The sequence below is a fragment of the Dermacentor variabilis genome, chromosome 5 (assembly GCF_050947875.1).
Source record: "Dermacentor variabilis isolate Ectoservices chromosome 5, ASM5094787v1, whole genome shotgun sequence".
NCBI classification, from domain to species: Eukaryota; Metazoa; Arthropoda; class Arachnida; order Ixodida; family Ixodidae; genus Dermacentor; species Dermacentor variabilis.
The window spans coordinates 29,730,963-29,755,874 of record NC_134572.1 but is presented as its reverse complement, the minus strand read 5'-3'; the positions used below and the strand labels follow the sequence as shown (position 1 = coordinate 29,755,874).

Sequence of the window (24,912 nt, the reverse complement as noted above, 5' to 3'; positions counted from 1 at the left end):
GAGATTGTGTCTCCTTGTTTGACCTTGTCTGACTATACATATAGACCCACAGGATACACACGTCGCAAAAGTGTTAATTATTCGCTGCAGAAAACTTATATTATTCATAACAATCATCCTAAACCAAACCAAGCATGCTTCGCATTACGTAAATGTCAACTGTCCATCTGCCCTCAATTTTTAATGGGCAGTATGCACAGGAAAATGCAGCGGACGCAACGATGCCAGCATTGACTTTAGGAAAGGTAGCTGTCAGCCTGAGACGAGGGTCCTGATTTCTTGTTCGCAAGGCATATCAAAAGACTTTGTCGACATCAACCCATGTGGTTTCGCACCAGGTGAGGAACACAGCTACACCTTTATAAATTTTAGTGCGTCCAAACCCAGACTCTATGCAAACTGCGTCAGCAGGCTACATCTATCTATCTATCTATCTATCTATCTATCTATCTATCTATCTATCTATCTATCTATCTATCTATCTATCTATCTATCTATCTATCTATCTATCTATCTATCTATCTATCTATCTATCTATCTATCTATCTATCTATCTATCTATCTATCTATCTATCTATCTATCTGCCAGCCAACAAGCCAGCCAGCCAGCCAGCCAGCAACTTTCGCCAACCCAGGGGTGCAAGTTTTCTACCTGCTTGGGCCTCTAGGCATGCGCTCCTGGTTACTCTCGTCATTCTGTCGTCGTCATGTCATCTACCCCGACCCAGTCACCCAAGTTGTCTGATAGATTGGGCCACAGGAATGGGCTCGGGATCGTGATGTCATCGCTGTCGTTGCATCGCCTTAATTGCAGCTTTGTCACCGGACAATCATCACGCCATCGTCGTCTTGCTGTCGTCGTCACACAGTCTTCATGCATTTGTTGTTATACCGCCATAGTGTAGGCGTCGTATTCGTCCAATCGTCTTCATTCCAGCTTCGTGATGTGACTCTCGTTATGCTATTGTCATGCCTTCTACTCCCACCCAATGGTGCGAATAGCTTGGATCACTAGGCATTTGTTCAGGGTCGTGATACCGTCATCATCATTAAATCTTCGTCATTACAGCTTTCTCATCCGACTCATCAGGCCGTCTTCACCACCCCATCACCGCCACACAGTCGTCGTCACTCTGTCGTTTTATAATTGTCATCAATTCAGCAACATCATCACATCATCATCAAGCCATCGTCGTTATGCCAGGTTCGTCGTTCTATAGGCGTCAATTTTTCTTGGTTATTGTATTTTAATCACACTGCCGTCATTAAATTGTGATTATGGCGCCCTTGTCAAGCCATCTTTGTCAGTCGCTATCATGCCTCCATTGTCAGGCCGTCGTAGTGATCCCGTCGTAGTCGTGTCATGATTGTCCCTCCAGCTACGTTATCCAGCTCTCCTCATGGCGTCGTAGTCAAGCCATCGTCGTCATACAGGTTTGCCCCGCCATTATTGCCCCGCCATTACCATGAAACATTGGTCCTCATTCTATTGTCTTCATGCAGTTGTCTTGCCATCGTCGTCCATGCATCGTTGTCATAAAGTCGTTGTCAAGCATTAGTCATAATGCCATTGTCATCATGCCATCTTTGTCACGATATTGTCGTTACACTGTCGTTTCACCATCGTCATTCATGCCTTCGTCGTCATACCACCTTTGTCAATTCATCCATGCCATTCCTTATTAGTTATTCCATCTTAATGACGTTGTCATCACTCAATCGTGAATATGACGTCGTTGTCCCCCCAACGCTATCATGCGTCCGTTGTCATATCGTCGTCACCACGCCGTCTTGGTGGTGCGATCGTCGTCATTCTCGCTTCGTTATCCGGTTGTCGTCATACGGTCGTCGCCACACCATCATCGTCATTTAACGGTCCTAATGTCATCGTCGTCAAGTTTCATCGTTATACCATCGTCATAATTTAAGTATCGACATATTATTGTTGCCATATGGTAGTCGGCATACGCCTTTCTCGTTCCATCGATATCATTCCTTCTTCCTCATTCCATCATCACTGCGTTAGCATCATAAAGTCGACGTCATGCTTTCATGCACATGGGTGACCTGGCCAAGAGAGTTTTATAGCAAAGTGGGACAATATCGGAGTACGCAGCGTATAGCCGAATCAATGAACTTCAGAATTACCACTACACGTGTTAAATAAACGCGACTGCAGGATTATGGCCTGTCGTTACATTGCTCGAGGGACATTCGCATCATCGTCGACAGTTATTGGGAGAAGAGTTCTGCCGTAACCTTCTTTCTAAGCATTTAGAGAAAGCTTATTACCAGCCACATGGCTCAGTGGCATCCTGCTGCTAAGCAGGAGGTCATGGGTTCGATTCCCGGCTGCGGTGACGACATTTCAATAGAGGTGGAATGCAAAAGCTCTTGTGAACCGTGCTGAGGGTGCAGATTAAAGAACCCCAGGTTGTCTAAATTATTCTATAGCATACACGCTGCTACATCTTTCCGTGAGTCCTTGAGTGCTTTTGGGACATCAAGGAAAGCTTGCTAATTGCAAACAATTTCAATTATATTCAATTAAGCGTCATCTACTGACGCTTAATTCGAACAATTTCGCCGTGCACACGGAGTGTGGAATTAGCCGTCAATATTACCCGAAAAGGCACGGAGAGAGACTTTCGAATAGTCAGGGTATGAAATACAACCTTTTCTTTTTTTGGTTGTACAGGTGCTATGAGAAATGGACAGCAGAAGTGTCAGTTCTGAACTGCATCTTTGGACTATGGACATTCCCTACATGTCGTGGTTAGTTATTGGTCTCCGTTTTGGAGATTAGCTGTGACTTTTTGTAGAAAAATTACGCACGCATACTCGCATAAACTAATCCTAAAATGTCCTTACACCCTTTAATGCGATGAGACGTAAGTATTAGGAACTTCACGTTTATCCACCGTCCGTATGATTAGACAATGAAACGTATTCTTTATTATGCTGGGGATGGGATGAAGCATAAACATAGCAGCAAACTGAGGATGTGTGCCACAAGGCATATTGATTCGCCCCTGTCGAGTGCTCATGTGGCTGAAGTACGATTTAACGGTTTGCTTTCCTTTACATATTCTTATTCCTTGAAGACACGCCACGAATGAGTGCACAGGACGTGACCACGAGCGAATTCTACCGATTAGTGAAAGCTACGTGAGCAGAGAGGAACATTGCTGCTTTCTTTTACGTAATAATCGGGGGAAAAAAAGAAAGAAAAGCGAAATAAACGTTCTACAGTGGCGGCGACAGGATGCGACATGAATTAAGAGCCTGCTAAAAAGCCTGTTCGAAGTCGCCCGGAGATCCAAATATGGAGGCACATGAGAAAAGGAAGTGTGTTTTTTGTTGTGGACTGTTTGGCGCTTGAAATATTCACCAGGATTCCTCGCGCTGCGTATAGGTGCCGGAAATCTGCATAAATATTTCGTTGACGTAACAGGAAGGTCGCACATAAGCTTGCCTGGAGAGCTTAACTGATACGAAACTGAATAACATTTTTGTAGTTTTGTTCTTTAACAGGTGCGCATTGACGGCAAGAGATTAAACCCACAAAGACACGGACTGCATGGCCGTAGAAGTGCCATTTTGACTTAGCTAAAGGTAGCGCAAGAAAGATTCAGCAAAAAAAGCAAAAAATAATTAAAGAAATATACAACTAAAATAACCTAAAGTAATAGACAAATAAACATATAAATCACATAGAGGCACCGGACATCAGCTGTGTCGATTATGTTTTTCCTTTCAGTTTGCAAAGCACAACCTGCACCCATGGAAAATGTTGGTAAAAATTAGCAACAGATGGATTTACTAACTTCGTCAGCAATTACTAACACCTAAATACGCCTCTACTAGCCGTTTATTGTTTTAAATAATGTAGACTTGGTATTTAAGTGGTGCCTTTGCTGAGTAAGACTTTTGTAAATGCTGCCTTTACTAAGCGGAGAACAAAGGCATAGCTACGGTTCCAAGCCCAACTGCGCCCTCAAAAAATTACTTTTATGGGAAGCTGGTTCTCTTAAGCACAGCATTGGCACAATGATGGAATGACTGCTATTCCTCTGTGGAATTCAATAGACGAAAGGAAACTCCTGGATGAATGAGACTCGTCCTTGACGCGGAAAAGCTTAAAGCGCTTATGTGTGGAATTGTAGAGCAGTCAGACTTATTTGAGCAAATCAATCAATTGAATAAATAATTATGTCTGCAAGCATGCTTGAATGTATGCGTGTTTTTATTGCCGTTCGGTATACGACCAGCATCAGACGCAGGCTGCCACGTTTCCCGCGTGCGCCCGCTTTAACGAAAGTGTCGAGACAGAGTAGCCCAGTGCTTATAGAGGTCAGCGAAACTGCGAGACGCCGAGTACACGACATCATTGTTGCAAGTGAACCGTGTCGTGCTAGAAAAACAAATACAGTTCAGGAATCAGCGTTGCGTCGGCACCCTACTTCCACAAACTTCCCACACAGCCTTACGCCGTTCGTCGTACAGACACTTGAACTGCTGCGCTATCAGCTAAGAGAATGACATTGTTTATGAGCCCTTGACGTCACAAGACAAAACAATAGCGCGTGAGGGAAAGGAAGACACCGTACATTGCGTGCCGTTTGAAAAAGGAAGCGTGTTGCGGATTTCGCTTTCACTTGTCAGATGACAAGTGAAAATGTAAAAATACTGAGAGATATCTATAGCGGCTCCACAGCTACCGTAGTCATCCATAAAGAAAGCAACAAAATCCCAATAAAGAAGGGCGTCAGGCAGGGGGATACAATCTCTCCAATGCTATTCCCAGCGTGTTTACAGGAGGTTTACATCATTGTGGATTGGGAAGAACTGGGGATAAGAATTAAAGGAGAATACCTTAGTAACTTGCGATTCGCTGATGATATTGCCTTGCTTAGTAACTCAGGGGACCAATTTCAATGCATGCTCACTGACCTGGAGAGGCAAAGCAGAAGGGTGGGTCTAAAAATTAGTCTGCAGAAAACTAGTGTAGTGTTCAACAGTCTCGGACGAGAACATCAGTTTACGATAGGTAGCGAGGCAATGGAAGTGGTAAGGGAATACATCTACTTAGGGCAGGTAGTGACGGCGGATCCGGATCATGAGACTGAAATATTCAGAATAATAAGAATGGGCTGGGGTGCGTATGGCAGGCATCCTCAGATCATGAAGAGCAGGTTGCCATTATCCCTCAAACAAAAAGTGTACAACAGCTGTGTCTTACCAGTACTCACCTACGGGGCCGAAACCTGGTAGCTTACGGAAAGGGTTCTACTTAAATTGAGGACGACGCAACGAGCTACGGAAAGAAGAATGATAGGTGCAACGTTAAGGGATATGAAGGGAGCAGATTGGGTGAGGGAACAACCGCGAATTAATGACATCTTAGTTGATGTCAAGAAAAAGAAATGGGGATATGGGCAGGGCATGTAAGGAGGAGGGCAGATAACCGATGGTTATTAAGGGTTACAGACTGGATTCCAAGAGAAGGGAAGCGTAGCAGGGGGCGGCAGAAAGTTACGTGGGTGTATGAGATTAAGAAGTTTGCAGGGACAACATGGCCACAATTAGCACATGACCGGGGTAGTTGGAGAAGTATGGAAGAGGCCTTTGCCCTGCAGTGGAGAGAGAGAGAGAGATAAAACTTTGTTATGTCCTTGATGGGGTTCAGGGGTGGCGGGGGTCGGGAGACTAACCCCCAATCCCCCCTTCCTCAGACGGCGGCCAGTCCTTGCTTTCTGGCGGCGTCTTCGGCCATCCGGACGGCCCAGAGCTGCTCCTCTGGGTCCAAGCTGAGCAGCAATGTCTCCCACTGCTCGGCCGTAGTTATGCGTGTGTTAGTGTGGGAGGTGTTGGTGGGTGAGGCTTTGGGGCATTGCTAGATAATATGATCGAGGTCAGCGCGGGCCTCGCACGCTTTGCAGAGTGGAGAGTATGCATCGGGGTACATGCGGTTGTAAAGCACGGGGTTCGGAAAGGTTCGTGTCTGAAGGAGTCGCCAAGTGGTAGATTGAGACTTATTCAGTGTTTTGTGTGCTGGGGGGTAGCGTAACCGCTCCCTGCGGTAGTGCAGGAGAATTTCTCTCAACGTGACCATTCGGTCCCGCGCGTGACCGCGATGCAGAACAGAGGGCTGGTCGGGATCGGAAGACGCAGAAGAAGGATGATGCGCCCGGTGTGCGAGAGCTCGGGCGGCATCGTGGGTGGCTTCGTTTCCAGCCAGAGCCGAGTGACCAGGGTCCCAGATGATCTGCACGCGGCGTTGCCTTGAGGGAGGAGTGCCAGAGAGAATCTTCTGTGCTTGGGGTGCTATCAGTCCTCTTGTGTAGTTTTGAATGGCCGTTTTTGAATCGCTTATGATGCAGTGTGCATTGGTAGCCGCGAAGGGGAAGCCATAGTTGTCTTCCCCTTCGGCGGTCCATTGGGTATCCCCATGCCACCGCAGGGGCGTTTAGGTCCCCTACGATGTGCAGGGGGGCTCCCCTAGCTACTTGATCTGCTTTGGTGAAAAGTCGTAGAAACCTATGTTGTTGTTTGGGGCTGCTGTACACATCGAGGATGAAGAGACTCTGCTGCTTGCGCCTTGCAGACGGGATGATCTCCAGGAAAATGTGGGCTGCTGTATCGATGCCTGTGTGATGCTGTATAACCGGAATGTTTCGCTTAACTAGTGTGGTTACTTGGGGCCTGCGGTTGTCGTCGCAAACTGCGGTGTATGCCGCGTATCCCGACAGCTTAGCCGCTACTCCGGTCTCTTGTAATGCGATAACATCGGGGGAAGTATGTGGTGCGAGAGAGGTAATATATTGCTCTAAGTGTGCTCGTTTTCGCCGGAAGCCCCGGCAGTTCCACTGCCAAATGCAGTAGGTAGCACGTTCTGGATTACTCGCAGCCATCTTTGTCGGGACGCGAGTACGGCTTCTTTTGGGGACCTGCTCTGGGACGGAGTAGGGTGTTTTCCAATTCTGTCAAACGGGTGTTGTGATTTTGAGCCCGAGTCGCGACCATGTCTTGAAACACTTTGCGCGTGTCGTCCATGTTTTCCTGTCGCTGTTGTTCTCTTGCCGCAAAGGCTTGCTCAATTCTGGGCAGTAGTAGCGTTTCTAGTTTCGCAGTAAGGAGGTTGACCATTGCGCGTTCGAGAGCATTTGCAATGGAGGCGTCGAGCAACGTGGCAAGCTTACAGTCTATTGCTTCGTTGAGGTTGCGTTCTATCCGCTGTTGCAGCTCAGTGAGGGCCTCACAGTTGACATTTCCTTCTGAAGTGTATGCTGGTGGTGCCGCTGTTGCGATTAGTTCGAGAGCTTTGCGCTTGTGCGGGGTTGGTTGTTGGGTGGTTTGCTGGCAATTTATTGCAGGGACAGGAAGGTTGTCTGCATTTGATGGTAAGTGTTTGGGTTGTGTGTCTGCAAGTTGTGATTTGAGCTTAGCGTTTTCTGTCTTGAGGTCTTGTATCTCAGCACGTAAGGATCGGAGCTCATGCATGAAGCTGTGCATGGTACCGTCACTAACTGTGTTCACTGGGGTTGCTATAGGTTGTGAGGTGTGACCTGTGTGGGAGACAATGCTGGCCCAGCTTACCTTGGGGGGTGTGTCTTGCACTTTAACTGTCGTCGTTCGAAGGCTTGCGTTTCCTTGCTGCTGCGGTGGTGTTGAATCCGGTCCGCTCCGGGAGTGACTGCGTCCTTGTGACTGACTGCGACCTCGGGAGCGGCTGCGTCCACGAGACCGACTGCGTCCGCGTGAGTTGCTGCGTTCGGGAGCCTGCGGTTGTGGTGTCGGCTTCGGTGTTGGCAGAGCTGAGTCTCCATTTGCTGAAGTCGATGACCCCGTCTCCTGGTCCGCTCCTTGCTGTCCCAGTCGTAGGCGTTGCCATCGTCGTTGGAGTAGGAGGTGTGGTGTCTGGAAGCGGCGATGGCAAGACTTATCACCAGTCGGGTGGCCTTTGCCGCAGAGCGCGCAGCAAGGGTGACATGGGTGATCAGCCGGTGGATTTACTGTGTCGCAGCTCTTGCATTTCTTCTGGGTTGGAGTGGGGCATACATCGGCCCTGTGGGCGACGGTCCCGCAGATGTCGCAGACTTCGATGCGCTTCTTATGTAGATAGCATTTGTATTCTGCTCCGCGGTAGTAGACATGGTACGGTACTTGGTTTCCGTCGAATACGATGAGCACTGAATTAGTACTGCCCATTCGCCGGGCCTGCAGAATCGTAGGGTTCTTCTTGTAAACGAGACTGTTGGTAATGTCTTCTTCTGTGTCATATGCAGGGATGTTATGTATGACTCCTTTGGCTGTGTCCTCCGGCGGTGTGACGTATGCTGTGGCTGCGTAGCGGACTGCTCCGATGGGGAGGCTGCGGATGCGGCAGTATTTTTCGGCGTTAGACATGATTGGCGTGCTAACTACAATGACGTTATTATCCGTGCATGAGCGGTAAATGTCGTCCTCTGCTTCTTTGGTTGTAATGCCCGTGATCTGTAGTATTGAGTCGCGTATCTGGGCGTCTCCTAGTTTGGACACGTTGAAACCGTCTCTTGGGCGTATGACGATCTTGATATCGTTCTTCGGTTCGGTTCTGCAGTGGACGTAGCCAGGTTGATGATGATGATGATGATGATGATGATGATGATGATGATGATGATGATGATGATGTCAGGTGACAACCGCTGTGAAAGGCCACGATTGCAACGTCGACACAGCAACTACCCTCCGATCTGTGTAATGTGCAACTGACACTGACATGACTAAACGAAGGGAGTGTTAAAGCGTATGCTACTACAAAGTTGTAGCTAATACTGAAAAAGGAGAGGGCTGTAGTCCTTACTCCTCACATTTCTTTGTTTTTCTTCAATGTCACGTGTCACAAGCAACCAAGCCCGCCGCGATGAAATGCAAGGACGCGGAAGAGGGTATGCAGTTTCTCTCACGCATCGCATGATTAGCATCAGCGTTCTTGGTCAGCTGCTCAAATGAACCTCGGTAGCGGCATAAATGCGGGGGCCCTTTTACTATCTTGAATCTGTGGGTGTGCGGAAAAGCGAGCTCGTTAATGGAAAGGGACTTGAGCGTGCACTTCCTTCGAAACAGGTCAGGTGCAGTCATGTTGCTTTTGCCACATTGAATACCGTTAAAACGTTGTCTTGACACTGTTGATTAAAGTAAAAAAAAAACGCTACAAAATTCAGTCGCTTTATGGGTTCAAAAAAGGGCTGAGAGAGCTGCGCTTTCAGAAAGTTTAGAACACAGCAAGTATTCGCTTCACACAGCGGCGCAAGGAAACGTGCCAGCTTGCTTGTGTCGCTTTGTGAAAGAAAGCGAGCGGGCTGGAATAACGCGGACAGAATAACAATTTCTACAATATCAGCCTAGGCGTGAACGAAAAGTGAAGAAAACTGGCCTCCTTGAATGTCGTACGGCCTCTAATATAGGTGCATTCCAGAAAAAAAAAGTTGACTTTGTGATTGCCTCTTTGCGCTTAAAATTTTATTTTCTTGACGGATGACGTTTTACGGCATTTGGGAGAGAACTCTGAATGCGGAAAGAAAAATCTGGTTCTGTGTAATGCGACAATTATACCCCAGTTGGGTGGGAGGGGGGGGAGGTTGCTATATTATTTCGCGTTTCCTCAGTACAAAAATTATGACAGGAATTCTGTTGTGCTTTATTAATATTTTGTTGTCATCAGTAGACTTTATTTACCAATGGGTGCCAAAGGGTGGAAAGAGTTGCGCTAGAGAGCGGCAGATATTTACATAAAATGATGAAACAGGAGAGAGAGCGAATAAGAATGAAAGGCACAAGATTAAACAGAACAACTGTCCTTTCGGCTACTCTGCACTGAAGGAAGGGAGAAGGGTATAAAAGATGAGGAGAGAAGAAGAAACAAGGTATGAAATGAATCGGTGCGCAAATAACGAGGAAGGTGAGTGAGTGAAGAAACTTTTATTGCAGGTCCGGCGAGGACGCGAACTCGTCGCGCACCCGGCTAGTCCCACGTCGGGACCGGCAGGTCTAGCCCACCGGCCCGGTCGCGGGCACGCCGGACAGCCAGGATTTGCTTTTCTAGAGCGGGGCTACGCAGAAGCGAGTCCCGCTCCTCCTTGATGAACTTGGGGTATGTCGACCGACACTCCCACAGCATGTGCGCTAGAGTGGAGGTCTGCCCACAGGAGGGGCAGGCGTCGTCGCGATACACGTCCGGGTAAGCCGCGTGGAGAACGGACAGACACGGATACGTACTGGTCTGCAGAAGCCTAAGCGAAACGGCTTGCGCCCTATTCAACTTAGGGTGAGGGGGTGGAAAGACCCTTCTAGACATGTAGAAGAATTTAATCATCTCGTTGTGAGTAGCGGGAGCGTCCCTGTGGCCGTAGGGAGGAGGGGAGTCGGTGCTTCTTGCAGAGGAAGCGCGGTCGGTGAGGTCACGCGCAGCCTCGTGAGCAGACTCATTGAGGTTCGGGGGAGCACCCTCGACCGACCCTACGTGAGCTGGAAACCAGTGGATTGAATGATGCGTGAGAGCATCTCGACTCGAGCTGCTAAGAAGACGAGCAGCTTGCTTGGCGATGCAACCCTTCTGAAAAGCCCTAACTGCCGTTTTGGAATAGCTATATATCTCGGACCCACGACCGTCTAGCAGGGCGAGGGCGATGGTGGCTTGCTCGGCGACACCGGGGTATGAAGTGCGAATGGAGGCGCTGTCGGAAATCTTGCCGCTGGAGTCGACCACAACGATGGCAAAGGTCTTCCCATCGCTGTACTCCGCGGCGTCGACGAAGCTTGCTCTAATGTCTCGTTGCTTGATCCGTTTGAGGATGGCTGCTGCTCTGGCCTTGCGTCTGCCCTCGTTATGGACGGGATGGACGTTTCGGGGCACAGGGGCCACTTCGAACTTGTCTCGAATGCACCTGGGGATCGGGGTACTGACCATCGGGAATCCCGCAGGTTGGTAACCCAGCTCTTCGAGGATGTGTTTACCTGCCGCTGTGGTGCCCAGGCGAGTGAGTTGCGCGCGTTCTTGGGCTTCGGCAATCTCCTCGGCAGTGTTATGCACCCCCAGCTTAAGGAGATCATCGGTATGGGTCCTGATGGGTAGCCCGAGAGCCCTCTTGACCACTTTGCGGATGAGAGCGTTCTGACAGCAACAACTATTTGGTTCTTGTTGCTGTTGGCGTCTATATAATAGGCATGGCTGTACACAGGAAGGCTGACATAAATTGAATGTTGCTGCTACTAACGATGACGATGATGATCGATGCGTATAATTCCTCAATTGGATCGCCTCTGCCAGCCAGAATGAAACCAAAATGATTCAGGAATTTGACCAGGTCATGTGCATGGGTTTGATCATTACAGAGCACTCCAGGTGACACCCCTGATAATGACAGCCAGAAGCATCATCACGCCTCATAAATATTAATGCACTGGAGTGGTAGTTCCGCACCTATTTTCCTCGTTCACTTGAATCGGGAACGTACATGGATGCGATGTCTAGCAGGGAAACTTCGAATGCCTGCACAGCGCGCGCTGCCAATACCACAGCCCATCAGGCTACACACAGTAGCCACCCCTCCCTCCCAAAGCCAGAGGACGTTCAGAAACCTAAGTGCAACCCAGGCATGGCCTCCATTCACATGACACTCAGCGCAACTGAACACAAACAACGGCGGCTCGAGCAAAAGAAAATTAGATGCCGGTGAAACACATTCTGCCTCCCGGACGTTGCGCAAATTGGCGTGCCTTGCAGCAACCGGCCAATTACCGAGGCGCTCCCATGAGGGAAAGACAAACAGACAGCAAATGCACAACAAAAATTACGAGCCGGTACCCATATTCGAAGAGCAGTTCCCTGCATGGCTAGGTAACTTGATAGGAATTAGTGCTTGGTACTAACATACCTAGTAGCGAACATATCACGTTAGCTCCTTCCCCCGTCTCCCCACTTTTTCTTCTTTGTTTCTGTTTCAATATACATATAAACGTTCAGCTGGCGGTGATGGCGATATTTGCCCTGCTTAGGTAGATTTCCTGAAAAGGTGGACATTACTTGCCCAACAAATTGGAATCTTTAGTTACCTGATTAGCGAAAGTCAAGTGATTTACTTTTTTAATTATTCGCCTCGCGAGGTATGTTGAAATTGCGAAATTTAACCAGAGCAGCAATGATGTCCTGTCTGCTTTGCAGGAGTCCTAGGAGTAGCGCAAATTTCGATATACCTATCCGCAAGTATGCGTTACGGAATACATTGGCGTTGTAGTTAATAGTTTTCCAAAAGCTTCACTCTCGCAGTCATTGACTACTAGGGCACGAATGCTTTTTTCAAATTCTTTTTTGCCCATTTTGAGAGTGGGACTGTGGAATCGGAGCTGGTCGCGGAATTTTCGCTGAGCAGCATAAGGACATCATTGCTCGGTTTCAATTTATAATTCCAAGGTCTGCCGTGTAGTTAATAATTAGAAAATGAATTAAAAATTATGGGGTTTTACCTGCCAAAGCCAAGATCTGATCATGAGGCACGGCGTAGTGGGGGACTCCGGAGTAATTTAGTCCACTTGATGTTCTTTAACGGTTGCCAAAATCTTTTCGCATTTCACCCCCCATCAAAATGAGGCCGCCTTGGCCGGAATTCGATACCGCGATCAAATTCTGCAGTCCAACACCTTAGCCACTAACCTACCATGGCGGGTAGAGAAAGATAATTATTGTCTAAAGAACATGAACACTGCGGCAATTCCATAAATCCACCCAAAAGGGCCCAACAGCGCTGCTACAGACAATAAAGAACAAATGTTTGCACTATATAAAAAAAAAGGAGAAAGGTTGTGCACCAAACCGCGATCCTGCTATGAAAAGCATGTGTGAACGAAAGACTGCGAATGAGGCTTTGGAAATAAACTAGCACGCTTTCTGAAGGTATGGAAATGTAAGCATACCATTGGCAAAATATGTGACTTCTATCCACCTTTGCTATCCCGTTACATGTATGGTAACTGCGGAAAGATTTTCCAGATGTGTGGCAAACGAGAACTTGCCTCGCCGATTGCTTTACAAGCACTTATCGAAATGTGCTGTCTTTTAATATTATGACTTCGTATCTTCACATTCTGTTAAAAAAAAAGGTGTAGTTCGGCAGTGTGAAGCTTTGTGCCTCTTATGCGGTCGCAGACAATATAACCGACTCGTAGAACAACAATGTTTCTCGCGGTATTAGAATGGTGCCGGCCACCGCAACACACCGGTCTTCGTGGTCGTTGGTAGTCAGGTCGGCTTGGACTTTCATCAAGCGACAGTATATATTACTAGCCCCACATTTCTCGCTTTGGAGTTTTATTTTTAACGTTTATTTAAAGTCGAACGCGATGTGAAGTTTCTTTAAACACGGGCTAAGTAACAGTTGTCTCTTTTTCTGTGCTGCGCATTTTCTTAACATTATTTAGAAGCGATGTTACAGTCTCCGTTTACAATTCTATCTCCGTGCATCAAAGTTATAAAATAAAGACTCATTACAAGCCCCAATGAAATGAAGTGCTACAGCGCACGTGCGCGTGTTCGACCCATACCAAGCAGTTTCACGCTGCGGAGCTGTGCTAGAAGAAATAATAGTTTTTTTTTTTCTCCGATGCGTGGTCCCACAATTGTTGCTTGCGAGTGTATAAATGTTTAGATACAACACACACGTGCAGAAACAGACCAAGAAAACAATAATAAGAAAGGATGCCCGAGCCAAAGAGACCACATAACCGATTCAAGCGGGGTGTTTAGCGGCAGGAGCCTGGCACCACCTGACGGTCAAGCGTCCGCGCTTTGCGCGCGTCCAGCCCAGGGAACGCCCGCCAGCCGTCGACGTCTCGCCACCACCAGACTCACATTAAAGCCGGTTCGCGGCGTCTCCCTCCCTTCTCTCCACGAGTCCCTCGCCGCTCGAGTTTGGCGTCGCGCGAGACACGCGGTGCCATTGCTGCTACGCCGGTGGAGCCGGCCGAAGGCCCTGTTCCCGTTTGCAGCCGCAAGGACGGAGCTGTTTCGGATACGCCGCTCGCACGCCCGTCACCGGTGAGTCGCGCTCCTGCGGCGGCACGCTGTACGCGACACTCCTGCCGCTGCGGCGACATTGCTCCTGGGTGGTGTGTGTCCAGAATCGGGGATGTATGGAAAGCGCCTGCGCGCGCGTGTCTTTATGTTGCCGGGAAGGCCATGCAGTCGATAGTGCCATTCTGTCCGGCATGAGATCACAGTCTAGATGTCCAGCCTTTGTCAAATGTATACAGGCTACACCGCGCCTTCACCATACAATATATATATATATATATATATATATATATATATATATATATATATATATATATATATATATATATATATATATATATATATATATATGTCGTCCGGCTATGCGGTACAGTTTCTGTGGCGATACTGCAACTACCCTCATCCGGGGTTGGTGAGTACAGTTGTTCTTTTTATTCTCCAGGTCGTTGGAACGAACCTACAGCAAACCGCAGGAAGTCCCTTAAACAACCTGTATGTAGTCAGCCTGTTGGTCATAGGCTAAGCAGCCCCTATTCTTTTGAAATAGACTGTACGTCGCGTGGACAAGGAGTGAGACTGTGCTAGGTGCAAAATAAGTTGCGTTCAAGGAAGCCACAGCTGCAGCAACGTACCGCTGAAGTTAAGTTGCTACTCCACGTGCGGAAGTCGGTGCATGAGGTGTGCTTCAGCGTGTCTTTGACCTCGACTGCGATGCGTTTCACAGGTTCCTTCATGCGTGTCTGGAAGAAGTCCGTACACTGGCGTTTGCGTCTAGGTGGTTATCGTGCTATAAACCAGGTGCGCAAACTAAGCCACGTGCCCTTCCTCCGTTCACATGGTTTACGAGGCACTTGAAGGTGATGTTATATGAGCTACTTTGCAAGCTGTCGTTCTTGGCACTTGCATTTTTGTGAATGTTGAGCGTCGCCGGCCCCGTCAGAGCCTCATGGAACTTTCATGTTATGACGCATGTTCTCTTTTGAGTGTCGGATGTTGCAAATAGGAGATAGCGACGAGCTGACGATGACGACCAAGTTTGAGTCAAGTGGGGTTTCGCCTCGACACGCACGTGTTTACGCAAGTCACGTGTTGGCTGCAACGTATGCAGAAAAGGAGTGTCTAAGTGATTTGTCACTGGTTTATTTCTACTTGCTTTTGAAGGTGATGTTTTATTTATGAAATCCAGCTTTTCTTTGTTCATTTGCTTCTTCCGGCGGTCTGCCTCTTCCTTCTTCATGCTATGAGACAGTTAATCAGAAAGTGATCACCGTCGCGTAGATAATAGAAAACTTTATCGTGGTATACTGTACGGCTGTCTAGAACATGCAGTATGTTATGAAAACAATTTTACTTTCCTTACATTCGAAAGGGGCACACCTGATAAATTTGAGTAGGTTAGTCTTTCCAAATAAAATCATTATTGCGTATTTTTATGTCCACTGCAGCACGAAAGCATCTACCTGCTATCTCCAATTACCCCTGTTTTACACAAGCTGATTTCAGCTTGCGCCTCAAATGTCCAAACTTCATCACCCTCACTAGTTTTCTGCCGTTCTCGACAGCACTTTTCTTCTCTTGGCGCGTATTCTGTAACTATAATAGTCCACCGGTTATCTACCGTACGCATTACATGGCCTGCACAGCTTAATTTTTTGTCTTAGTGTCAATTATAGAACATCGGCTATCCCCATTTCCTCTCTGATCTACACCACTATCTTCCTATTCCTGAACGTTTTACTTAATATTTTGCTTAATATAACTTTTTGCGCTGTCCTTAACTTGTTCACGAACTTCTTTGTTAGCCTCCAAGTTTCGGACCCATATGTTAGCACCGGTAGAATGCAATGATTGTATACTTTTCATTTCAACGATAGTGGTAAGCTCCCAGTGAGGAGTTGGTAATGTCTGCCGTCTTCACTAAAATCCATTTTTTATTCTTCTGTCCGTTTCTTTCTCATGATAAGGTACCAAATAAGATACTGCAGCTCTATTTGAAGTGATAAACCTTGAATACACTTCATATATTTCAAAGTTTGGCGCAAACTGAGAACAGAAACTTTCTCTTAATACGAAACAACAAATCAAAAGGTTAAAGCACGTTCGCAAAATTGGCGATTTGCGTTAGTTGGTATTCCGTGATGTTTTTTTGAGTTTAGTGCAACTCAGTATTAGTGAAAAAAAAAAGAAGGAAAAGCAAGAATAAAAGACACAAGAGGTGCGCTAAAGTTCCAATTGTTTATTGCGTGGCACCTATGAATTGCTTTTATACCATGGCGCAAAATTGCATGGTATATAGCGTGAATTGCTTTTACATGCAGTATAACAGCAATCAATAGATGCCACGAAATAAACAGTTCGAAGCTAGGGGCCCTCTCGTCTCCTGTTCCTTCTAGTTTTCTTTTCTCTCTCTGTCTTTCTTTGCTCGTTTTAGTTAATCCGAACGTTAAGAAAATGTCATAAAAAACACGTGTTGCTGAAGGTTCATAATAGTTCTATCTTATACGGTTTCTCAGAATACTACACACACACACACACAAACACACACGCGCGCACGCACCCGCATGCACGCGCGCGCGCACCTATAGCGCGTCCAATTCCTGCGAAAAGTACCTGTCTCTCTTCCTATACATTTCTGTCAAGGCCAACCGAGGTCAATCGTTGCGAAGCTCCCTCGGCGGTGCTGTGAAGAAGAGGTCGCTTTGTATTCGCTCATGATTCAGAGGGTAATAAACCCTGCAGGAAAAAAGTTTTCAAGGTCAGATGGCTTAGGGTACTAGCTGCGCAGAAAGAAGGCTGAAATACTTGCAGCATGGCGGCTTTCATCGATTCGATCTCAGATGAAAGATTGCGGCTCGTGTCTATTACAATACAGGACGAGCCGTCACAACCAGAAATTTTGGCACTGACTCAACGAATTACGCACGAGTGTTCTGCGAAGCACAAAACGAAGACAAAAGATATGTTAAGGCAGGCGCATATGTTCACCCAGCTAACAAAACCTGTCGCTTGCGTAACTGAAAACTCTTACACCACTTTGCCCCCTAAGGAACGCGTTCTAGGAAAATGGAAGGTTGTTTCACAACAGGCGACAGCCAGTGTCTCATCCTCGCGACGCTTCCTTAAAAGGCAGAGTCCTATTAGCATAAGCAAACTGGTGGCACCGGCACCGAGAAAGTTTCTTGAATTAGCGATGCAATCCTCATGAACAGTAGAAAACAGTGTGGTAATGAATGCGAACTTTTTTCTTGCAATAATTCGCAGTCTCAAGTGGGTCAACAAATGTTCACATGATAAAAAAGAATTGGACGATTTGGTAAAATTTATTGTGGTTCGGCACTCGCAACCGGTTTTACTATCTACGAAAATTTTGCTGTGTTCGCTGCAACAAAAGCCATACGTGAAAAACATGCATTAATCCGCCCCAAAAGGTACCTTCTTGTGTGAAAGGGCTCCGTTAGGTTCACGGTACGTAGGGAACTCTTAAATGACTTTGTGATTTAATGTGAGCGCCAGCCTTGATGAACGCTTGAGTAATGAGCGACAAGAGTAAAAGATTTTGAATACGGAAGCGCACGCTAGGTTGCTGCATCTCTGTATTCAATCGCGCAGTTGCAGATAAATATGAACTTTCTGAGCGGTTTTAGCGCTGCCGCAGATAATGAATAGGTATATATCTGCAACTACGTTAGCTACGAGAACGAGGGCTTGGAAGGAGCTTACGCCTAATAGAGCCAGTGTTTGCCAATAAAAAAATATGACCCCCCCCCCCCCTCCCAGCTCGCCATATATATAACTAAGAATAAAGATCCATAAGTTGAGCAACTTCCCAAATCCAGTAATCCCGTATATGAACACATTGGGATCCAATTTAAAAGCTTGCACGTTTCTATGTGTAATATCTAAAAAACTGGATGTGGGCACTATGGGGCATATGGCCTTTAATAGAGAGCTAGTCGTCTCAGGTGGGTACCTGAAGTGGTGGCCTAGTGACTATGGCGTTGCGCTGCTAAGCAGGAGGTGGCGGGATCAAAACCCTGCTACGGCAGCCGCATTTCGAGAAAAGGAAAGCTGCACTTAACAAATAAAGTGTGAGCGTGAGCGGCCACAACAAAACACTTATTAGTACAGTAAAACTCACACTGTCTGATGCACTATCAGTGTCAGAAATGATCCGAAATGCAGGAGAAGACTCAGTTTGCAGAATTATGAAGCGAATTTCCTATTCTTACCTACATTCTTTCATTCTTCCTGGCGTCAACTTTTTTCACCACAATGTCGGTGTTTTGCCGTGCCTTGCATCGCATCGCTTCAGCGACGATATCCTTGTTTTACATTAAATGCTGCTCTGGCAGTATGATTTAGTCAATATCAGGCCCTAAAGAGTAAAATTTCACGAGTGTAAGTCTTGGCTTTGATAACGGCTTAGGCGCTTTTGTATTTTCTAGCATAAAAATAAATTAACAGAGCTACCACTAGTATCTTGTGGCGAAAGCTTCAATATTTCCAACTCGCAGTTATTCATTTTTCGTAACTACAAGCACTTTGGCTGCTGATTTCATCCTTACTTGTGTCTTCATCGACAGCAATTCTTTTTTGCTCTGTCTTTATCGTTGCACAGCTTCAGAACATCATTTCCCGTTCGAGAATAATATACTCAGCCTCAATTGCTCAATATCTGCCTATATAGCAAGCTATGGGCCATTGACAAAGCCGGACGTTTTTCTGGTTGGCCAAGTGAGAGCCTCGTCGTTTTGTTTCATCGTCAAATTGGTTGCCTATCGAGCAGTACGACCACTTTGTTAGCATCTCGTACGACGCATTCGTTTTAGTTCAGGAGTTAAATTTCTCGCCGGAGTCTCTGAGAGTGCAGAAGGCTTCACGACAATAGATAATCGGCACCTTAGCGACGACGAGCGTCTTTCAACAGCCAACGTGGCTCATTACCTCTTATCGATCTTTCTTTGCACTGAACCATAGTGCGTTTACGTGCGTGCCCATGACGATATGCCTTCGAGTCGGGGGACCAAGTGCAGTGCTGACGGAAAATCGTTCTGAGCACGCGTACGCGGAAGCGCTTGGCAGCAGGCAGTCTAAAACGCCTCCCAAGCAGAACAGCGAGAAAGGAAGAGAGAGTAAGAGACACAGAGCGAGCAAGGAAAATATGGTCTCATGCAACGAGGAAGCAGGCACTTTGTGTTACCGCAACATGCCAAAACAGCGCCTGCGGTGGAAAGACAAGAAAGGAAAAAAAAAGAAGAGAAGAAAGGACAGACACAACACACACGCTTGTGTTGTGTCTACCTTGTAGATCTGTAGGTGCTGCTTTTACCTGCTGCAATCTGAACCCGAACGGAGAAGACGAAATCGTGGTGTTTTTGCAGTACGTTGCGTCATGTAGATACTTTGTCATACGCATGCGGGATAATCTACGCCTTCACTATATATCTCGTTCGGTTGTGTGGTGCAGTTACCGGGGCGCTCCTGATACTCCAGACGCCTAGATGGTGAGTAGGAGAGTTCTTGTTCACCAGGGCATTGGAGCTTATGGCATACTACAGGAACTCCCATAAACAGCCTGTAATCATAAATCACAAACACTCATAAACAGCCGTAGTCTTTACAAAACTGTGATTGATAGCGAAGCAAAGTGGGTGGCAGTTAGGTCATATATATATATATATATATATATATATATATATATATATATATATACAAGGTAAGGTTGGCGAATGTTCACCGCCAAGCCACAAATACTAGAACAATGAGGAGCCAACGCTGAAGCTGAATGCTGCCTGGCAAGGCTCAAAGCCACTCCGTCAATGAAGCAGCTTTGGCCGAAAGATGCTTATCGAGGCTCGTAGATGACCAAAAATAGCTCGTCGCAGCCGTATAAAACTGAAAAAAAAAACTTTGAGAAATGGACGGAACTGACGAAGGAACAAACAGCATCAAGGCGTAACTTGAGCAATAAATAAGCAAACTCTAAGAGACCCCAGGGCGTTGGGAGGCATGCCAGGAGTGTGTCCTGGCCGCACGAGGTCTTTCATGGCTGGAGGGATACACCCGGATATTTAGTCGCTGTGGTTCTCCAGCGAACCACTGCCGATGCGAGCCTAACCGCGAGCTACGCGGGAACGTGCCGCGCACGTGCCGGGAACCTGCTCCGAAGTGCATGGGCGTAATCAAAGTTGGCCGAAGAGCGAGCATTCAGTGGCGGCCCGAGATCACAAGGAAGTAGAAGGCTCTCTGCTCCGGTACCTTCGAAATTATTTACCACTGTTTTCGATGCCTCGAGCAGCATCTTAAACTACGGCGACGTCTTATTGAGTCTGCGGCTCTGAAAACTCGGAGCGAAGGTTGTTTTTTTAGAATTGTGACTATTTTTAGACAATTTTAAGCAGGTTATTATTCATGAGATAAGAAGAGCCAAGCAGATAAACAGTTGAGCTGAACGTTCTATTTCAGTGTATTGAGATTGTGTAGCTGAGAAAGTGTTATACGTGACGGCGAACAAGCGGGTGCTGGATAGGGCATGCATGTTTCTGAGTTTTATAGAACAACGTTCCCTGAAAGCGAGCTCACAGTACTTGTTTCACCATAAAAGGGAGTACCATGACCTAGCTTTGGCCATCACGGGTGGTTCCCATCACGCATGACATCCTGTCAGCTTGTAATGACAGCAGAGGGAATTTCATCCGCAATGTAGTACCCAACAACATGTTTATGCGAAAAGTTTGGGCGTGGCAATTGAGGATGTCACGCCTTCGTCAGGGGCTTTGCGGCAGCTCGAGGCTTGATGGCAGTTAGTTGCGATGTGTGTGCCATCCGGCATCAACAGTTCATAGCACCACAAGACTCAGGACGTGTAGCGTTTCATAGGCTATTGCCTAATCAAGCGTCGCTGCATCGGCGCTCAAGTTGGTTGGTTGGTTAGTTGACTCCAGGGGATATGGCTAACCCACTACTGGGTATAAGCGCTCAATACAGTTCGCATGCCAACGCCTTCCGAACTTTCTTCTTCATCGGCGTCCTGGGTAGCACGACGTTCGTTGCAATATCAATAAATTGAAACTGAAACTGAAACTTGCGGCAATCTTTATCACTCAGTCGAAAGAAAACTGCTTGAGTCCTTTTATAGCCAGCACCGATGCCTTCTGGGGTTCACACTTTCACACAGTGGTTCAGTCAGCGTTCTTCGTCTCCTCGCTACTTGCATCATTGCCTTCCGTACATTGGTTGCGGTTGCGTAGCAGACGGCACCTTAGGGAACGACGAAGCCTCAGGCAAGATGGAATTAGGTGGCTTTCTCTCGCATGGCACGACTTCCCCGCACGAGGCAAGCGGCCACCCAAGGCACGCAGGCGCAAATCAGAGAGGCTCGTCTGGCCACGCGCTTTCTCCTGGAGTCCACCGAAGGAACGAGGTCAGTGCGAACGGACAGAGGCACGACCGGAAGCCGCCGAGCAACCAGGAAGCGGGCCATCGATTCCGTGAGACCAGAACGCGCGCCACTGCCCGGGACGCGAATCTTCCATCGACGACGCTGCCTCACATTGCGTCGAGCTGCGATAGACGCACCCTGCACCTCCTGCTATCAGTATTAGTACGGACGCTTGCTGCTCGCTCATGTTACGCCGTTGTAGAAATTGTACGCCTTCGGTGAGAGCCTGCGCTCTGCGCTCGGCGACATTGCGCGCAAGCTTTATATATATACTCGCGCGGGTTGTCATGCGTGGGAACATAATATTGTTATGGGGATGTTGTTTGATTTATTTATTTATTTATTTATTTCATGGCGTCTAATGAGCTGTTGCAGGTGCGTTATTGCGTATGTCTTGTCCCCAAAAGATCGAAATGATGTAGCCGCATGGACGTTACGTCCATTTACAATCCCCACTTAAGCTTGCCTAGATAGAAAAGGCACGACGCTGTCTCTGAGTTCAGTTGCTGCTCATATTTAAGGCATACTTGCCGACATTCTTTACGATTTTTTAGTGATCGCAGGAAATATTTGGCGGAGTGATAATATGCAACACTGCACCTGAGTACTTCGCGCTCGGTAAGATTGTGTTCGCCACTGGCCATGCACGTGCAGCCCGTAACAAATTGAAAAGTATTCAAACATCATTCTCTGCGGCTTTAAAAAGGCACATGTGAATTTCACTCTTTCTACTACCGAGGTGGGAACAAACTCGGTTGTACTGGGCGTGGATTGGTGTCGCGTTTGCCAAGTGATACTCGTTTATAAACTGTTGGGCCCACAGCATTATATATGATACATTTGGCTGTGATGAAACGATCGCACGCCTCATATATGTGTCTGCCCACTTCATAGTACGGAGAGGCCGGTGCTGTGTAGCACATTGGAGACACTGGACAGCAGGCCGCTGCCAAAACTAAAGATCTTAGGAAAGTGGTCACAACGGACAGATGTAGTGAAGACAGTTGACGCACTAGATCCTTTCCTGCGGTCTACGGGCCTAAGAGAAGACAATGACAGGCGACATATGGCACCTCAGAGGTTTATGCACAAACTTTCCGGTTCCTTACCTTTCTATTTCTCCTTTATTTCGTGTTTAAACCCATTTCCGCTTCCCTGCATGCAAGGCCGCAAATCGGAGTTTTTTCTGGTTAATTTCATCGTGTTTCCTGTTTCTTTTTTGTCTCTCTCTCTCTCTCTCTCTCTGCAATCTCCTCATTATGAACACGCCATGCATACGCTGTCGCGAATTCTGGCGATGCGAAAGAAGTGCCACCTGCGCTACCGAACTTGCTTCTCAGTCCACGTTCGCTAACAGCTGAGGGCAACGTCGCGCGGTTCCTCAACTTCTCTCGTTCTCGATAAAGGAGGGAGAAACAGACGCTTCAGAAAAGGTAAAGCGAGAAACGGTCCGAGTGCGGGAGCGAGCAACCCTCCTCCGCCGTCCCTTCAAATGAAACAGCATAGCCAGCGCGCTGACAGCCAGCGCCGTGGCTCGCGGCGTACTCCCAGCTGCGCCAATGTTTGCTCAAGCGCACAGCGAATGGATTCTATTGTGTTGCTGCTTTTTTCTTTTCGTCGAATTCTTTCTCTTCTTATCTTCCAACCATACACGTGCATCATGCGCGACGGGTGGTGCACGTAGGCTCCCATAAAACAAGAACATCGAGAGCGCGGCGTGCCTGCCTCAGGCTCCTACCGGAAGCTAACGACCCAACCACGGAGGACATGCTGTGCCTATCTCTTTCTCTGGTGTGGCTTTTGGTTCCTCGACACTACAAGGACAGAGGGAGCTCACTGACTCCGCAGGCTTGCATTGGTTTATGGGTTGGCTAGGTAGGGTCGGTTGAAAAGTTGTTTTAGCGAGTGTGACGCAGCAGACGCGAATAAGAGTTAGTTTCCTTGCTCTCTTTCTTTTGTGTGGGGAGAAAGTCAAACGTTTGACCTATAGTTTCGCGCCGTTTGGCACGCGTCGCTCAAAGAGCGAATATCAAGGAACAGGGTCAACCTGTCGTGCAAGCTCTGAGGACAATCGAAAGACAGAGGCACCCCTGCCACGCATCCTAATGGGTATCGGGCACGCGAACTGTAGCTGACTTAAACAGTTTATTCTGGCAAGGGTTAAGACATTTGCTTTTTGTTTTTTGCGTAGCATCACGAACGTCCCGACCGGTAATTGAACGCTCGACGTGCAGTCAATTGTGTCAATATTCTGACAGCAGACAGATGTTTGCAGTCCTTTGACTTACGTTAAATATGTGACCGTCTTTATGTGAGACGTATGTTACAAGGTGTGTGTATTCATGCCTTTTCTTTTTAAGCTTGTGGAGATTGAAGACTGACGCGCAATAAGCGGGTTGGGGGGGGGGAGGAGAATATCTTGAACAATACTTATCTGAATAAATGAATAAGCTCCTCCAAAAAAATAAACATTTGGCATGGCTAGAGGTTGTTCACGGTACTTAGAATAACATGTGTTTTGGCTACGTAATTCATGCTTAAAGCGCCGACATCAGCAGCACCTTAGTTCAATTTGACTGTCGTTTCATGATGCATTCTTGAAACGGCAAGCAACGCTAATAAATTAGCCTCGAAATAATTTCATTTTGAAGTAGAAATATTATTTGACACAGTGACCTAAAAGGTAACCTAAAACGCATGCTGACGAGGTAATAGTGCCAATTTGCTCTGTAAATGGCGTGTACTTCAAAGAGTCGACCGAAGCCCGTAGTACGAATTAATGGACTGCATAGACTATCGTTAAAGCACAAATAAAAATGTTTCACAGTGTTGACTTGTCTCAAGGCATCAATCAAGGAAAACAAAGATATTAAAGACGTAGAGGAGCTCGGATCAGAGAACATGATGTTATTTCCCCCGGTATGTATTCAGACATAAATCGGCTGTCTGAGTTTAAGGTTTAATGACCTGCAGTTCTACCGGTCCGAAGCACCAACCTTCGCTCATTTTCCGCGTAATTCCTCAGAAGCAGTTTTGCGAGTCAGAAACCGCGACTACTGGGTGCAGTGAACGAAACGACGGAGAAGGAAGGTGGCAGGGGCGTGGAGGAAATCCCTGAAGCGTGAATCTGGGAAAGAAAGTGACAAAAACAGCATTGAATAATAAAGAAAGTTCGAGTAAGAGAGTAAAAAAATATTGACATACCCACACCTAGAGTTCATTGAAAGCTATAGAGGAAATAAATAACGGTAGCGGCTGTGTGCGAGAACATTCAGACGTGGATAAAGTGACTTGCACATGATTCAGTGCGTGAATTTTCGCTAATTAAGGCAATTCTACTCATAGCATGCCTGATGTGCTTCCAAAGAGCCTGCGCGCAATGTATTACGTGGGGACAATACAAGATGCGGCTCCGAAGTCC

The 24,912-nt window shown here is 47.2% G+C and overlaps 1 protein-coding gene across 3 annotated transcripts in view; it reads left to right on the top strand.

Annotated features, from left to right (window-relative positions):
* Nucleotides 1–13,935: 13,935 nt before the first annotated feature.
* Nucleotides 13,936–24,912, top strand: part of LOC142582392 (zinc transporter ZIP12-like) — an 81,948-nt gene continuing 70,971 nt past the window's right edge. The window contains exon 1 of one of the 3 annotated variants that reach the window (XM_075692055.1): nt 13,936–14,074. The gene's annotated coding sequence lies outside the window, so the exon portion shown is untranslated. Of the gene's footprint in view, nt 14,075–14,443; nt 14,463–24,912 lie in introns of those variants that run through there. The other 2 variants (XM_075692056.1, XM_075692061.1) reach the window with 2 other exon arrangements.